Below are 5956 nucleotides of genomic sequence, written 5' to 3' on the forward strand. Positions count from 1 at the left end.
GGACAGGACACTTGCAAAGCTCAAACTGTGCTCTCTCAAGGTTTTGCGTCCAAAAGCACAAAAGACCAACAGGCAGAGTCCGCCACAGCAGGGCCCTCTGGGCAAAAAGGATGAGAACGGGAGCTCTGAGGCTCTGACAGCTTCATCGCTGCAAAAATGAAGACGTCGTTTCTCCCATGCCTGTCTGCAGGAATAAAACCAGGTGGCAAAAGCCCAGACTGCTCCGCTTAGCTGTCGGCAGCCCTCTGACTGGCTGCAGCCTTGGAAATAAATGGTCCCGTCAGCTGCTGAGGGGGGTGAGCTCAGGATTTCAGATGAAAATGAAATAAGAGGGAACACAGCCCAGAAGCGATGCAAAGTAACAACAGGATACTAAAATCTTCCACTGCAGCAAGAGTGCTGCACGGGGTGCTGACCTCAGACTCGGGGACACGGCGATGAGCTCATACCCAGGGGCTGGCTGGTGGGCCCTGCGCTTCTGGGGTTCGTGGGCTGTCTGAGGGGACCGAGTCCAGGGTGGCAGGGCCACTGTTTTCTTGCCCACTCCCATCCTGTCCACTCCTCTTGCCCCAGATCAAACAGCCCACAGTAACAGACCTGCAGACGGGGTGCCTTCCACCTTGTGCCAAAGGCAGAGAGCCTCAAACCTTGCACTCCCAGCAGGAGGGAGACAGGTTACAATCCCAGGAAATGAGACGATGCAGGGAAGACAGCCATTTAAAAAGCCATCATCTCCCGGTCGCTGCAATCCTGCTAAAATTGAGGTTCAGGGCCATTCATTCTGTGTTGCAATCACAGCTTCTTGCAATCCTGAGCAAATTACTTACCTGTGTCTCGGCTCTAAAAATAGAGGAAATAATAGTACTGACCACATCGGGTTGTTATGAATTAAATGTAAAACTCTGAGAACAGATCTGGCACATAGTAAGTGCTCTCAATAAGTTAGCTTCTTTTAATTTTTATAAATGTATTCTTTTATATTCACATTAATTATATCTCTGTATATACAAGTAAAGCAACTAGTACTAACCAAGTTCAAACACCCATCTGAGTTCCAAGAGGCTACAAAATAGATTCTTAGCAAGCACCCTCCTGACCCTCCCCTCCCACATCTACCCAACAATCTTCAGCAATAATGCCCAGCCTTCCTCTGAGCCTTGCTGGTGCATAGCAGCTCTAAGGAGCTGTCTTTCCTCCTAAAGAAAAAAGTTGAAAGCCAGGGTGAAAATATCAAGTGCTGCCTCAGCCGATTTGGCTCAGTGGATAGAACATTGACCCTCAGACTAAAGGCTAGCAGGTTTCATTCTGGTCAAGGGCACATACCTCAGTTGTAGCTCAATCCCCGATTGCGAGAGGCAACCAATCAATGTGTCTCTCTCATCTCTCTCTCCTTCTCTCTCTCTCTCTCTCTCTCTCTCTCTCTCTCTCTTCCCACCCCCCACCCCACTGTCTCTGAAAATCAATGGGAAAAAAAACATCCTCAAGTGAGGATTAACAACAACAACAAAATCTCAAATGTTTATAGGAGCCAGGCAGGTAAAGTAGATGAGTAAAGGAAGCACAGTGTTAGATATTAAGGGGCAGTGGAGACTGTGGCAAACTGGAGAACCTATACCCCATCTCATGGAAAAAGTTGTTGCCAGCCTCAGACAATTTTACCAGTACATTCAGGGTCAGCACATCTTTTAAGTTTTCAAGGGAAGCCAGAAATGAAGATTTTTTTTTACGAGGTCTCCTAATTTTCAAATACTGGCACATAATTCATTATTTTTAAAGCATGGCCGATGGAGCAAGATGTACCTGTTTGTACCCTCTAAGTTGGGGGGCAGAGCCTTCCCTGCTGTTACCGACTGCCAGGCAAGTGTCCCTTCCCTGCAAGAACCAGGACATTCTGGCCAGGCTGAAGCAACAAGGAACTCTAGACAGAGCTTAATTAAGCTCTAGACTGAACACCTATTAATTGGTAAAGGCTTAGAGAGAAAAGCGAAGGCGCGAGTCCCCTGAGGGCTGGAGCAGTGGAGGAAAGCTGGATGAAGGAGGTGGGCTGTGAGGTGTCGGGACCAGGAGAACCATAACACAGAGCTGTGGCACTCGCTTGTCAGGAAGGTGCCCTGGGCTGATGGCACTTGCAGACCACAGGGCTGCAGGTCCTCCCAGGAGAAAGGGCCGTGCACCATTCTCTCCACATGGCCCTGGCTTGGCTGGAAGTCCTCACCCCATGCAGACGTCTTGCAGCATGTGGATCTGTGGGCTGACATGTGTCTTTTGGGTCCCGAGTGCTTGCTCAGTCCTTAATGAACATGTGTGCCATGATCCAATGGATGGAACCAAAGAACAAAAAGCAAGACATCAAAGAATAGAGTGCACCACCTCCCCACTCTCACCTCCAAAACTGAAAATTTCCCCCAAATGGGGGAAATGAGCAAAGGCTGCAATCCCATGGCATGCTGCAGCCCTGAAGGTCAGTGTTTGCACAGAGGAACCCCTCGCGTGGGGTGCTGGGAAAAGAACAGTGACAACCCATCATTACCAGTGTCAGCGAGGTCTGAAACAGCCCCAACGTGTCCAGGAGACAATGCACAACCTATCAGAGCTTTAGTAGGTATCTTGGATCATTCTAGAACTAAAGTATAAGCCCTCCCCTGGTCAGTGGTGCAGCGGAGAGGCTCAAGGCACCAAGGGGACTTGTGCCCGGTCACACAGCTAGTCTGATGGCACAGGCTGGCCCAGAACCCAGGTCTCCTGACTCCCCATCCAGAGCTCCCTGGGGGCTAGGAGCAAAGCGGGGCTGGAGTGAGGCAGGTGGGGCCCTCCACTGGGATGCAAAATGTAAGGGGGCACCAAAATGTCAGTAATCACAATAAATAACGTTTGAGATCTTGCTCCCTGGCATCTGTCATCAGTCTGGCTCAAATAAACCCTTACCAAAAAAATTTTAAAATAAATAAATAACATTTTGATAGAATATTTTTAATCAAAATTAGTACAAAACAAATCTATTATGAGCAAAATATCAACTTTTAAAAGAAAGCTTCAAGGAAAGTTGTGCCCTTGCATGCCCCAGCCTCACCCCCTGCACCCTGATCCCGGCCAGGACAGGTCTCCGTCAGATCCCCAGGTGACAGTGCCTGAGACCTGAGGGGACAGCTGTTTGGAAATCCGTGGGAAGGCCACTCCGGACAGAAGGACGGAGTTTGCGTGGGGTGTCCGAGGCACAGAGAGGAGGCCGAGTGCCTGGAGCAGTGACTGCAGGCAAAATCGTCCCCTCCCCACCCCAATGCAACAAACTGCAAACCGCCCCCCACACACACACTCACCCACAAACACCCAGTTAGGTTCCCCCCACCCCAGAGAGCTAAGGGAGAAAAACACCACCCCCACCACCTCCCCACACTCACCTCCTAATAACCAGTTACCTTGCAAATCTAAGCCTTTCCGTCTCAAGGGAGAAGATGGATTTAAAAAAAAAAGTTTGGAGAGCTCTGCATAACCCTTCAGGCCATAGAAAAACAACCCAGAACTTTATGACTAACTGACAGTTGGTTATGAATGGGAAGGAAGGCATATCCTTAAACCGCTGACAGCAACTCCCTTTTAAGGTGTTTCCTCGGGGCCAGAGGCGCCACGCGCTCCTCCTGCCACCCATACTGATAGCGGCTTGTTTTTCAGTGCCATGCTTGGGCTTTTAGGTCACACAGACCTGGATTCAGATACGGCTTTGCCATTTACTATCTGACCCTAGACAATTTACCAGCGCAAGAGACCAGCAATTCACAATTCCCTGGGCCCGTGGTAACTTAAAGGACATAATGTGGGCTGAGGGGCAAACCACAGGCAAGAGGTGAGGAGGCCATGACCCGGCACCAGCACACCATCCGTGAGGGATGTCAGCCAGGTCTCCCAATGTATCAAAAGGAAAAAAAAAAAAAAGAACTTATGTAAAATCTCCCAATTTTTAAAGGTTGGCAACTAATTCAAAATTGTTTAAAAAAATTTAACCCAGCAGGGCCAAATATAACAGGTCTGTGAGCCAGAGCCCCACCTATTGGCCCCGTGTGTACCTCTGACATTCAGCAACCCCCCAACACCTTGAAGGTGCTCAGCAAGCAAGGAGCATCCCATCTTTTCAGAAAACTTTCACAGGCAGCACCAACATCCATTTCCACACAACAGCTTGGGAAGGAATGCTTCTCAGGCGGAAAATGAAGATATGAAGAGCTGAAAATCTGGAAGGCTCTAAAGGGAGGGGGGACTGAAAAGAGGGAATTCCTTAAAAGGATTTAAAAGAATTTTATTGGACATAGTTTAGCACAAGTCAAGGATAAGATCAGGCAGTAATTTAACTCCTGGGCACAGCAAGTGAGTCTGTGTATGTGAGGTGGATGAGGGCGGTGGGGGGAGGCAGGAAAGGAGGGAGGGGTTACCCTTCTTGATGGTTTCCACCCAGTGTCTCAGGGTCTTCTGTTCATGGGTCACCCCAACATTTGTCTCAGGTGCACAGCGTTCTGATAGGCCCAGCCACTGGGAGCAGCTCCTCACAGAGGTGCTCACAGGTCCAGCTGCCCCTACACAATAGGCAGTAAGGCTTCAATCCCCAATGGATCTGGTAGCTCAGTTGGGCTTGAGACCCAGCCGGGCTAAGCTTCAAACCTTCAGCATCAGTGGTTCTCAAACTCTGATCCCCAGACCAGCAGCATCAGTAGCACCAAGGAACTTGTTAGAAGGGTCCCTCTAACCAGAAACTCGGGGGCGCTGGGGTCAACCATGTGGGTTTTAACAAGCCCTCTGTAGGGTTCAGGTACACATCCTCGAGGTCCCTGTGAGATAGTGAAATCTGCCCCATAGGACGGTCCTGAGTGTTCCACCAACAATTGTTTCCGAGGCCTGGTGTGTCTGCGCCAGGCGGTACGGAAGATGCTGGGAGGGCAGCGCACAGCCCTGGCCCTGATGGAGCTTGGTGTCTCGAGGGAAGACCAACAATGAGAAGGGAAAACATATATAAAAACCCCAATTTTCAGATGGCAGAGGCAGGCCGAGGCCTGACCCTTCACACAGACCTGTTTCTCAAAGTGTACTCCAGGGACCACCTCTCCTGCACACCCGCCCCAGTCCCCTCTCCGATGTCCCTGTTCCTCAGATAATCCTCCCTCTCTCCTGCTCCAGGACCATCGCCTTTGCTGCTCCAACCACCTGGAAAGCTCTTCACAGATCACCCAATGGGCTTCTTCACCTCCTCATGGGTCCATCTAAGTCAGGGGTCCTCAAACTGTTTAAACAGGGGGCCAGTTCACTGTCCTTCAGACCATTGGAGGGCCGGACTATAGTTTAAAAAAAAAACTATGAACAAATTCCTATGCACACAGCGGTGGCAAAAACACCCGGCAGGCCGGATAAATGTTTTCGGCGGGCCACATGTGGCCCGCGGGCCGTAGTTTGAGGACCCCTGATCTAAGTGGTCTCTCTCGCCAGGCCAGCATGACTTAGTGGTTGAGCGTTGACCTATGAACCAGGAAGTCACAGTTCAATTCCCAGTCAGAGCACATGCTCCCAGTTGCAAGTTACCGGCTAGATACCCAGTGGGGGGTGTGCAGGAGGCAGTGGATCAATGATTCTCTCTCGTCATTGATGTTTCTATCTCTATCCCTCTCCCTTCCTCTCTGAAATCAATATATATTTAAAATAAATAAAAATAAAATAAAGTGGTCTCTCTCCCCTCACTCTGTACCCCACCCTGCTGTGCATGTCAGCAGTGTTCCTGACTTTGTTCCCCGCCCCCCCCCCCCAAGAGGAGGTGAGTTCTTGGGGGCAGGTGTGGTTGCCTCCAGGGCACCTGAGCCAAGGTTTGCCACATGAGTGAACACTCTAACCCTCTTTATGAAATCCCGGGAAAAGCGGGCACCCTCCACTCCGGAGCCCGTTCCCCTCCCTGAAGGAGAAGGCCACAGGCAGGGCCCAC

General features: G+C 50.3%; 1 long non-coding RNA gene across 1 annotated transcript in view; it reads right to left on the minus strand.

Moving 5' to 3' along the window:
* The window catches only part of LOC106726088, a 12964-nt gene extending 9508 nt beyond the window's left edge, over positions 1-3456 (minus strand). Inside the window, exon 1 of the long non-coding RNA XR_001362097.1 lies at positions 3399-3456. This is a non-coding gene — a long non-coding RNA (uncharacterized LOC106726088). The remainder of the gene's footprint in view (positions 1-3398) is intronic.
* Between the last annotated feature and the right edge of the window lie 2500 nt (positions 3457-5956).

The sequence above is a fragment of the Myotis brandtii genome, unplaced genomic scaffold (assembly GCF_000412655.1).
Source record: "Myotis brandtii unplaced genomic scaffold, ASM41265v1 scaffold225, whole genome shotgun sequence".
Lineage (NCBI taxonomy): Eukaryota > Metazoa > Chordata > Mammalia > Chiroptera > Vespertilionidae > Myotis > Myotis brandtii.